Source organism: Pristis pectinata, chromosome 7, assembly GCF_009764475.1.
Source record: "Pristis pectinata isolate sPriPec2 chromosome 7, sPriPec2.1.pri, whole genome shotgun sequence".
Lineage (NCBI taxonomy): Eukaryota > Metazoa > Chordata > Chondrichthyes > Rhinopristiformes > Pristidae > Pristis > Pristis pectinata.
The window spans coordinates 47,574,713-47,586,806 of NC_067411.1; the positions used below are offsets into that span (position 1 = coordinate 47,574,713).

The window sequence follows — 12,094 nt, forward strand, 5'->3', positions numbered from 1 at the left end:
GTGGGAGAGGGAATGAATATGTGGAGTGCCAATGAAGGTATCTGCTTTGTGCGAGATTTAATTTTTTTTACAGAATCAGCCCGGGAGCCGTTGGAGCAGCAGGTCGCTTTCAGGTACGGTGAGTGTATTTAAAAAGCTTAAGTGGAGGACAACTGAAGGGTTAAACAAAGTGTTGAGTGGTTGATTAGAGGGAGTGAGTACTTGAGGTAATTGGCAGGCACAAATATAAGGAGGGGTAGCTGAAGAGGAATGGCTAGTGTGTCAGTGGCTCAGGGTAGAAGTGGAGCTTTGAGGCTTTGGTGAGCAGAGGCTGAGGACAAGCTTGCTCCCAGAGAGGGAAGGCTGGGTAAGTTCCTTTAATTAAGTTAAGTAACATAGGAGTAGGTAATCAAGGCTGCAGTTAGGGCAATTGAGTGCTCTGTATGCAGTATATGGTAAGTCAAGGATGGTACGCTTGTCCCTGATGACTACACCTGTAAAAGGTTCATCCAGATGCAGCTCTTGATAAACTGAGTTAGGGAGCTGGATGAACATTGGAGCAATTGTGAGGCCGAAATAGACAGGAGTTTCAGGGAGATAGTCACTCCTAAAAGTCAGGAGGCAGGTAGCTGGGTGAATGTTAAGAGAGTGAAGGGGCAGACAGAAAGAGCAGAGCACCTCTGTGGCTGTTCCCATCAATAATAAGTATACTGTTTTGGATACTGCTGGTGGGGCTGACCTACCAGGGACAAGATGTAGTGGTTGTATCTCTGAGGCTGGACCCTCTTCTCAGAAAGGAAAGAGGGAAAAGAGGAGAGCAGTAGTGATAGGGGATTTGATAGTTAGGGGGACAGATAGGAGGTTCTGTGGGAGAGATTGAGAATCCTGGATGGTCTGTTGCTTCCCTGGTGTCAGGGTCTGTGATATCTTGGATTGAGTTATTGATGTTCTCAGAAGGGAGGGTGAGCAGACAGATGTCATGGTCCATGTAGAGACAATGATGTGGATAGGGAGGAGGAGGTCCTGCAAAGAGTATAGAGTTAAGTGAAAAGTTGAAGGATGGGACCTCCAAGGTTGCAATCTTGGGATTGCTACCTGTGTCACATGCTAGTGAGGCTAGAAATAGGAAGATAAAGCAGCGAAATACATAGCTAAGGAGATGGTGCAGGAGGGATGGCTTCATGTTTCTGGACAATTGGGCTTCCTTCCAGGGAAGGTGGGACCTGTTTTGATCAGATGGTTTGCACCTGAACTGGAGGGGGACTAACAGTTGCAGGTAGGTTTTCTAGTGCTGCTCTGGGGGTTTAAACTAGATTTTCAGGGGGAAGGGAACCAGTGTTAGAGCAGATAGTGAAGTGGAGGACGTTAAAGGTCATGCAAGGATGGCATGTATAGACAGAAATCAAACATTTTTGTGATAGAAAAGTTCTCGGGTGCATTTATTTCAATACAAGGAGTATTGTAGGTAAGGCAGATGAGCTTAGGGTGTGGATTGGCATGTGGGATTATGACATTATTGCTATTAGTGAGACTTGGTTGCAGGAGGGGCAGGACTGGCAGCTTAATGTTCTGGGGTTCTGTTGTTTCAGATGAGATGGGGAGGGATGAAAGGGGAGGTGTGGTGTTACTAGTCAGGGAAAATATCACAGCTGTGCCTAGACAGGACAGCCCGGAGGGCTTGTCTACAATATGGGTGGAGCTGAGGAACAGGAAAGGTGACCACACTAATAAGGTTGTATTATAGACTGCCCAATAGCCAGAGAGAATTGGAGTAAATCTGAAGAGAGCAGACCAATGTAAGAAACAAAGTTGTAATAGTAGGGGATTTTAACTTTCCACATATTGACTGGGACTCCCACACTGAAAGGGACGGATGGGTTGGAGTTTGTCAAATGTGTTCAGGAAAGTTTTCTAAATCAATGCATAGAGATACCAACGAGAATGCAATACTTGATCTCCTATTAGGGAACCAGACTGGTCAGGTGACAAGTATGTGTAGGTGAACATTTTGGGTCCAGTGACCATAATGTCATTAGTTTCAAGTTCCTTATAGATAAGGATAGGTCTGGTCCTCGAGTTGAGGTTCTAAGTTGGAAAAGGCCAATTTTGTGGAAATGAGGATCTAGGAAGAGTGGATTGGGATAAGCTGTTTTCTGGCAAGGATGTGTTCAGTAAGTGGAAGGCCTTCAAAGGTGAAATTTTGAGAGTGCAGAGTTTGCATGTTCCTGCCAGGATTAAAGGCAAAGTTAACAGGAATAGGGAACCTTGGTTTTCAAGGGATATTGTGATCTGGTTAAGAAAAAGAGGTGTATAGCAGGTATAGGCAACTAGGAGCAAATGAGGTACTTGAAGAGTATAGAAAATGTAAGAAAATACTAAAGAAGGAAATTGGGAAGGCAAAAAGATGACATGAGGTTGCTTTGGCAGATAACATGAAGGTAAATCTGAAGGGTTTCTGCAAGTATATTAAGAGTAAAAGGATAGTAAGGGCCAAAACTGGTCCCCTAGAAGATCAGGTCGTCTATGTGTGGAGCCTCAGGAGATGGGGAGATCTTAAACAGTTTTTTTCATCAGTATTTACTCAGGAAACTGGCAGGTATATGGAAGGAAAAGAAACAAGCATAGTGTCATGGAACATATAGAGATTAAAGAGGAGGAGGTGCTTGCTGCCTTACAGCGAATAAAGGTAGATAAATCCCTTGGGCCTGACAAGATATTTCCTCTGACCTTGAGAGAGACTAGTGTAGAAATTGCAGGGGCCCTGGCAGATATACTTGAAATGACCTGAGCCACAAGTGCAGAGCCAGAGGACTGGAGGGTAGCTCATTTTGTTCCATTGCTTAAAAAGGATCTAAAAGTAAACCAGGTAATTACAGGCTGGTGAGCCTAAGATCAGTAGTAGGTAAATTATTGGAAGGTGTTCTGAGAGATTGGGTATACAAGTATTTGAACAGCCAAGGGCTGATTAAAGGTAGTTAGCATAACTTTGTGCATGGTAGATTGTGTTTAATGAATCTTGTAGAGTTTCTCAGAGGTTACCAAGAAAGTAGATGAGGGAAAGGCTGTGGATGTTGTCTACATGGACTTTAGTAAGGCCTTTGACAAGGTCCCACATGGGATGTTAGTTCAAAGGTTCAGAAACTAGGTATCCATGGAGATGTTGTAAACTGGATTTGAAATTCTGTGGGAGAAGACAGTGGTAGTGGATGATTGTTCTCAGACTGCAGGTCTGTGACTAGTGGTGTGCCTCAGGGATCTGTGCTGGGTCCATTGTTATTTTTTGTCTATATCAATGATCTAGATGTGATAAATTGGATCAGCAAGTTTGCTGGTGACACTAAGATTGGAGGTGTTGTGGACAGTGAGGAAGACTTTTGAAGCTTGCAGAGGGATCTGGACCAACTGGAAAAATGGGCCAGAAAATGGCAATGGAATTTAATGCAGACAAGTGTGAGGTGTTGCATTTTGGAAGGACAAGTCAAGGTAGGGCATACACAGTAAATGGTAGGGCACTGAGGAGTGCAGAGGAACAAAGGGATCTGGGGGTTCAGATACATAATTCTCCTTCAGTGGTGTCACAGGTAGACAGGGTTGTAAAGAAGGCTTTTGGCATTCTTAAATCAAAGTATTGAGTATCTGAGTTAGGATGTTATGATGAGGTTGTATAAGACATTGATAAGGCCCAATTTGGAGTATTGTGTGCTGTTCTGGTCACCTAACTATAGGAAGGATATCAGTAAGATTGAAAGAATGCACTAGAATGGTTTACTAGAATGTTGCTGGGTCTTCAAGAGTTGAGTTACAGGGAAAGATTGAACAGGTTAGGACTTTATTCCTTGGAGTGCAGAAGAATGAGGGGAGATTTGATAGGGGTTTACAAAATTGAGGGGTATAGATAGAGTAAATGTGAGTAGGCCCTTTCCACCTAGTTTAGGAGAGGAGGGCATGGCTTTAGGGTGAAAGGGGAAAGATTTAGGGTGAATATTAGGGGAACTGCTGCACTCAGTGGTGGGAGTGTGGAACAAGCTGCCATCTGAGGTAAATGTGGGCTCACTCAAGTTTTAAGAATAAATTGGATAGATGCATGGATGGGAGAGGTCTGGAGGGTTATGGACTGGTGCAGGTAAATGGGACTAACAGAATAAAGTTTTGGCACAGACTAGAAGGGCTGAATGGACTGTTTTCTGTACTGTAGTGTTCTATGATTAAGGGGGTCACAGTTCAAAGGTTGAGAAATAATAACTTTTTTGAGAAGTAAAATTACAATACATTTAGTGAAATTGCCAAACTTTCTCCCTCTTTAACTTTCTGACAGTTCAGTCAGTAATTAAAAAAAAAATACATATGCTAGAAAAGTCAGTTGAGTTTATTGTTCTGTGCACAAGTACATGTATGCACAGGTGCAATGAGACACTTACTTGCAGCAACATCATATAATTAGCATTCACAAGAAAAACATTAAGCATGAATTAAGCAATTTTTATGAGAACACAATTAGAACATAAAAAAACAATTCATTTTGGTGCAAAGTGATCAAAGCAGTCAGTGTTGCTAACACTGACTAGGGTTGTGCTGGTTGATACAAGAACTAAATGGTTGAAGGGAAGTAGCTATTCTTGAACTTCATATTCTTTGAACAACATAAAGAGAAAATGCTGGAGATACTCTGCAAGCTGGTCAATATCTGAAGAGGGAAACAGTTCAGATGAATGATATCCCCACAGGAACTTGGTCAATAATTCATTCTTTTCTGGTTTTCTCCACCTGAACAGGGCATCTTGCTGATGCTTGTCCCTCTAGAGCACTCACACCACCTCTTACACTCTATCTGTTAGTATCTTCTCTGCTCTTTCCTTCTGGTTCTCTATAATCTGAATATTTTCAATGTTTGGGTGACAATCAGTAGCATCTTGCATGAATCAATAACATCCTGCTATTTCCTATCCTAGAACAAGGGAAGGGTACAAGAAGTAGATTCCTTCAGAATTCCAGGGTGTTAGACCAGATTTTTTCCCCCTCCTAACTTCTGTCTGGCTCAAAGATGCTTATTTAATTTTCTTTCAGTTTTTTCCTGAATTGTTCTTGGTCAGTGTGTAAGTAACCTTACCCTGCACTTCTCGGAGCCCAATAACATAGGTAACAATATTCATTGTCAAGTGATTCCAGACATTTGGGCAAATGATATTTAAATTGGTATTTCAATTAGCATGTCAACATAAGACAGAATTTGGTCAAAATAGCTTCAGTTATTTCTTACATTTGCTCTAGATGTCATGAGTTATTGAAGTTGCTCTTTCTCAAGCATGTTTTTATATAATCATTCAAGGGATGTGGGCTTTGCAGACTGAACCTGCATTTAATTTTCCATCCCTAGTTGCCCTTGAGAAGGTGATGAGCTGCTGCCTCGAACCACTGCTGAGGGTCTGCTCACCATTGGCTCTGAGGACTGGGATGCTATAGCCATAACAAATGTGGCTGAGAAGGGCAGGACCAGCAGCTCAGTTCTAGGATACTGATGTTACAGGTGTGACAGGTGCAGGTAAGTGAGGAGTGGGTGTTGCCTTTTTGATAAGGGAGGATGTAACAGCAGTACCTAGAGAAGATTCTTGGGGATCATCCAGTGAGGCCATATGGGTAGAACTTAGAAACAAGAGGAAGGTCACCCCAGTGGGGCTGTATTATAGACCCCTCAATAGTCAGCAGGAACTTGAGGAGCAGGTGTGCAGAGAAATTACTGATGGTTGTAAGATTAATAGGGTTGTATTTGTGGGAGTTTTTAATTTCCCTGATATTGACTGGACTATCCAGGGTGTTAAGGGCCTGGAAGGGATGGAATTTATAAAATGTGTCCAAGAACGTTTCCTGAGTCAATATAGAGGACTCTACTCTGGAGGGTGGAATACTGGACCTCTTAGGGAACAAGACATGGCAAGTAACAGCAGTGGCAGTCGGGAAACACTGGCTCCAGTGACCATAATTCTATTAGTTTTAAGATAGTGATGGAAAAGGATAGGACAGGTCCACAGGTTAGGATTCTAAACTGGAGCAGGGCTAATTTTGGGGGAATTAGGCAGGATCTAGCAGAGGTCAATTTGGTGAGCCTGTTTGAAGGGAAAGGAATGAATAACAAGTGGGAGGCTTTGAAGAGTGACGTCAAGGAGCAGCATGTTCCTGTTAGGGTAAATTTGGCAAGTTCAGGAAATCTTGGCTGATGAGGAATAGTGAGTCTGGTCAAGAAAAAGAGCATATGTTGTGTTCAGAAGGTTGGGGATGAGCGAATCCCTTGATGACCATGAAGAAAAGTTAAGAATACACTTAAGATGGAAATCAGGAGGGCAAAGAGGGTATGAGATGGGTCTGGCAGGTAAGGTGAAGGAAAATCCCAAGAGGTTCTATAATTATACAAAGATTAAAATGGTGGCTTGGGCGAGTAGGTCCCTTGGAGATCAGCAAGGCCACCTCTGTTTTGACCTGCAGGAGATGGGTGGGATTTTTAATGAATATTTGTCTTTGGTATTACCTGTGGACAAAACCATGGTTGCTCAAGGGATAAGGGAAGCTCATGGAGATGTTTTGGAGGAAATTTATGTTACCAGGGAGGAGATATTTGCAGCCTTGTAGTGAATTAGGAGGATAAATTCCCAGGGCCTGACTGAATACATTCTTGGACATTGTGGGAGGCTAGAGAAGAAATTGCCGAGGCCCTTGCAGAGATATTTGCTTCATCATTAGCCACTGAAGTTCCCAAGGACTGGAAGGTGGCTAATATTTCCTTGTTTAAGAAGGGTAGCAAGGTCAAGCCAGGGAACTACAGGCCAGTCAGCCTGACATCAGTAGTGGGGTAGTTACTGGAGGGAATTCTGAGGGACAGGATCTACCAGCATTTGGAAAGACAAAATCAGATTAGAAGGAGCCAACATGGTTTTGATTGGAAAGTCGTGCTTGATGAACCTTAGTTTTTTGAAGGGGCAACCAAAAAGGTAAGTGAGGGTAGGGCAGTGGATGTTGTCTATTTGGACTTTAGCAAGGCCTTTGACAAGGGCAAGCATGGTAGGCTGGTTCTGGAAGGTTAGGTCCCAAGGAATCCCCATATGGGGGTTCATATCCACAGGTCAGTGTCTTTACAGGTGGACAGGGTAGTTAAGAAAGCTTATGGGATGTTAGCTTTCACAAATCATGGGATTGAGTTTAAGAGCTGCAAGGTAATGATGCAGCTTTACAAAACTCTGGTTAGACCACACTTAGAGTACTGTGTCCAGTTCTGGTCCCCTCATTATAGGAAGGATGTGGAGGTGTTGGAAAGGGTGAAAAGATTTACCAGGATGCTGCCTGGATTGAAGAGTATGGATTGAGGAGAGACTAAGGGAGCTAGGGCTTCTCTTTGGAGAGGAGGATGGGGGCAGACGTGATAGAGGTATACAAAATATTAAGAGGAGTAGATAGAGTAGACAGCCAGCACCTTTTCCAGGGCACCAATGCTCAATACAAGAGGGCATGGCTTTAAAATGAGTGGGAAGTTCAAGGGAGATATGAGGGAGGTTTTCACCCAGAGAGTGGTTAGTGCATGGAATGTGCTGCCTGGGGTAGTGGCAGATACATTGGTCAAGTTCAAGAGATTTAGATAAGCATATGGAGGAATTTAAAATAGGGGGATATGTGGGAGGAAGGGGTTAGTCTTAGGCATGGTTTAAAGGTTGGCACAGCATGGTGGGCTGAAGGGCCTGCATTGTGCTGTATTCTATGGTTCTATGGAGAGCTAGTTAGATGGATTCAAAATGAGCTCGTGGTAGGAAGCAGAGGTGGTGGTTGATGGTGGTTTCTTGGAATGGAGGCTGGTGATTTGTGGTGTGCTCCAGAGGTCAGTTATTGTTTGTTATTGATGTAAATTTAGATGAGAATACACAAGGCTTGATCAGTAAGTTTGCAGATTAAACAAAATTAGGAGGCTTTGATGGTGACAAAGGTTATTGTAGGTTACAGGGGGATCTTGGTCAGTTAGACAAGTGGGCTGAGGGATGGCAAATGGATTTCAATACAGGTAAGTGTCGAGTGATGCACTTTAGAAAGTCATATAGTGTAGGGCATACTCCGAATGGTAGAGTGAAATGGAACAGACAGCTCAGAATACAGATGTTTCACAGAACACCTGTGCTCTGTCAGTAACTGTGACCTGCATCTTCCCATTGCCAGTCACTTCAATTCTCCCTCCCACACTATCACTGATATGACAGTCCTCGGCTTCCTCCACTGTCAGGAGAATTCCAAGTGCAAACTGGAGGAACAGCACTGCATTTTCTGTCTTGGAACCTTGCAGTCTAAGGGCACGAATATTGAATTCTCCCACTTTAAGTAATCCCCCACCCCCTTCCCCACAACCCTTCCCAACCCCCCACCATGCTTCTCTTCCCTCTACTAGACTTTTTTCCTCTTACCTTTGACCTGGTGGATCTGCTCTCCCCTCCTCCCCCACACCTGCCTATCACTACCTTGTGCCCACCCCACTTCCCCTCTTTTGTCCACCTATCACTGCTCTGCTTTTTCCTCCTATATATTGGGCTTCCCCTTTTCCAATCTTCAGCCCTCAAGAAAGGTCTTGACCTGAAACATTGACTGCCTGCTTTTCTCCACAGATGCTGCCTGGCCTGATTTCCTCCAGCATCATAGTGCTTTTCAGCTAGATTCCAGCATCTGCAGTCCTTTGTTTCTCTAAAACAAGTGCATAGTTCATTGAAAATGATGGAAAAGGTAGACAGTGGTGAAAAAGGCATTTAGAACATTGGCCTTCAGTCAGGGCAATTGGGACATTATATTGCAGTCGTACAAGTTCTTGGTGAGGCTGCACTTGGAGTATTGTGTACAGTTTTGATCACCCTGTTATAGGAAAGATGTGGTTAAACTGGAAAGTGCAGAAAAGATTTACAAGGATGCTGCCAGCACTAGAGGTCCTGCATTATAGGGAGGTTGGCCAGGCAGGTCTTCATTCCTTGGAATGTAGGAGAATGGGGCAACCTTATAGAAATGTTTAAAACAGATGCATAGATAAAGTGGATGGTAAGTCTTTTTCCCCAGGGTAGGTGAGTCCAAAACTAGGAACATAGATTTAGGGTGAGAGGGAAAGATTTCAAAGGGACCTGAAGGGCAACTTCATGCAGAGGGTGGTGAGTACATGGAACGAGCTGCCAGAGGAAGTGGATGAGGCAGGTACAACAGTATAATTTAAGAAGCACTTGGATAGGTACATGGAGGGATGGGGCTTGGAGGGATATGGGTTGAACACAGGAAATTGGGACTAGCTGCATGGGCACCATGGTTGGCATAGATGCATTGTGCCAAGGGCCTTTATCCATGCTGTATTACTCTGACTCAATGACTATGACACTGCATTCCTGAGATGTGAGAATAGGTGCAATCCTGTTAACAATGGAGTTCCAGATTTTGACTTGGCGATGGTGAAGGAATGGAGTATTTCCAAGTTAGAATGGTGTGTGGCTCAGAGAGCAACTTCAAGGTGGTGGTGTTCCCATGTTTTTGCTGCCCTTGTCCTTCTAGCTGGTAGAATCTGTGTTTGGAAGGTGCTGTCTAAGGGATACTGGTGAGTTGCTGCAGTGCACCCTGTAGATGGTTCAGACTGCTGCTACTGTGCATTGATGGTGGAGTGAGTGAATGGGTTGGGTGCCTATCAAGAGTACGCAGTATTTCTCTCAAACTATATCATGTTTAAACTTGGGGGGGGGGGGGGGGAATTAGAAGTGGTACTGTTGATCCTTTGTTTAAATTTGAAGATATTTGGAGTCTATTTATTCAATATTTTCACATGATAGAGATCCCCTTTCAATAATTCTCCAATTTAGAAGAACAGAGCTGATGACATAATATTGCTGTTTCTACTGAAATTTCAGTCCAGTGTTTTCTTTTTGAAATTTCTTAGTTTGGTTTGATATATTGTTTATAATTTTTCTTATTGATTTGGGGATTTCTTGTGTATATTTTTTATTATATTCATTTACTAAGATTAAGGGATCTACAGATTTTTATATTGTTTATGATGATCTATGCCATGATTGTTCTCCTGATTGTTTTGTATTACATGTACAAACATTGTTGTATATTCTGTATTAATTTGGAAACTAATAAGATTGAGAAAGGAAAGTACACAGTATTTCATTCTCCTGACTTGTGCCTCATACATAGTGAAATATCTTTAGGGAGTCAAAGGTGACTCACTTGCTGCACTGTAACCAGCCTGACTTAAAGTAAAGGTATTTTTATGGCAGGTCAGTTACATTTTTGGTCAATGACCCCCGTCCCCTTACACTCCCATATGTTGATGGTAAGGAACTCTGATAATGAAATTAAATGTCAAAGATTCCCTTGTTGGAGATGGTTGTTGCCTGGGGCTTATTGATGTTAATTGCAATTTTAGTCCAACTGCTGGATATTTTCTAGGTCTTGCTGCATGCAAGCATAAGCTACTTTATTTGCTGAGGAGCTGTGAATGGAATACCATATTGTGCAATCATGAGCATTCCCACTTCAGTCTTATAATGGAAGGACAGTCACTAGTGAATCAGCTGAAGATAATTGAGCCAAGGATACTGCCTTGAACTCCTGTAGCATCATCCTGGGGCTGCAGTAACAACAGTCACAACCATTTTCTATTTTGTATGGCTCCAGTTTGTGGAGGGATTTTCTTGATTCCTGTTGATTTCAATTTTACCAGGGCTCCTGATGTCACACTTGACAATGTTGTTCTTTTAGAGGCACTTGGTCTTTATTTTTGTCTGTTTGTACTTAGGTTGTGATGAGATCTGTAGCTGAGTAGTGTGGGCTAAATCCAAATTGGGAATTTGCAAAAAGGTCATTGGAGAGGAAGTGCCACTGTAGCACTGTCAATCATAACTTTGATCACTTACCAGATTTATCCTGCTTCTGGTGGACAGAATTTGAGCAATTTTCCATAGTACTGTAATTGTACCGACACACCTTGGCAAGAAGTGGGCTAGTCTTCAGTACTATAGTTCAGATATAGTTGAGTTCCATAACCTCTGCTGTATTCAGTGCTCTCATCTGTTCCTTTCTATGAATTAGACTGAACCAAATTGGCTGAAGACTGTCTTCTGTGATCATGGGGACTTCCAGTGTAAATTAAGGACTGGAGTTGTTTGCAAATGCTTCTAGCTTGTCTTTAGTACTTGTGTATCAGACTCCATCATTGACAATGAGAATATTCTTGGAGTCTCCTCCTGTTTAATTGTCTATCACCCTTCATGAAGGTACATGTATGGGAGGATTGTAGAGCTTCAGTCTGAACCATTGATTGTGAGATCAGAGACTTGAATCTGTAATGGGGTTCTGAGGAAACAATGTCAGCAAATGGACCAAACATCAATGGCAGTAGCCTTGCCCAAAGGTGGAGGATGTAGTTCAAGAAAATGTTCAACTTTATTCATGTCATCAAGGTGAATTTATTCAACTTCATGTAATACATCATACCAAGATTATCCATCCAGCTATCACCAAGGTGCTAACCCAAACATCCACATGCCTTGGCTTATCCAAACACTTAGTGATGTAAGAAGCTCACCATGGCTCCCAGTCTGCACATATTGGAATCATTTTAGTCACAATAGCCCGATCTTGCAAACAAATTGCATAAAACACATTGACATACTTCCCTGGTTTTTCTTCAGGTAAAGGTGGTTACAAGTACCAATTAAGAAGGGGGAGAGACAAGATGCTGATATTATCAACCATCAGCACAGACATTGACTGCATATTTCAACACCATCTGGGAGAAAAGATCTGCATTGTGATGAGGCTTCAAGCACAGGTGCTCAGGAGCAAACAGGAAAGAGCAGCTCAAGTACCTGTGCAAGGTCATACTTGAGTATTGTTCAGCTGAAAAATAAAGGTGGAGAACTTTTAATTGCTTAGATTGAAAATTTATTGCATCTAGAGGGACCTCAGTGACTTTGTACATGAAAGTTAATTTGTAGGTATAACAAGCAATACAGAAAGCAGATGGCATTTTGGACCTGACTACAAAAGGATTTAAGTACAAGGATAGTCAATTTACTGCAAAAATAGGGTCCTGCTGACACGATAAATAGAATAC

The 12,094-nt window shown here is 42.6% G+C and overlaps 1 long non-coding RNA gene across 1 annotated transcript; it reads left to right on the forward strand.

Moving 5' to 3' along the window:
* Positions 1-281: 281 nt before the first annotated feature.
* LOC127572191 (uncharacterized) lies at positions 282-11,807 on the forward strand. The gene is made up of 3 exons (XR_007956601.1): positions 282-346; positions 5,354-5,518; positions 11,670-11,807. It is a non-coding gene; the product is annotated as an uncharacterized LOC127572191 (long non-coding RNA).
* The last annotated feature ends 287 nt before the right edge of the window (positions 11,808-12,094 follow it).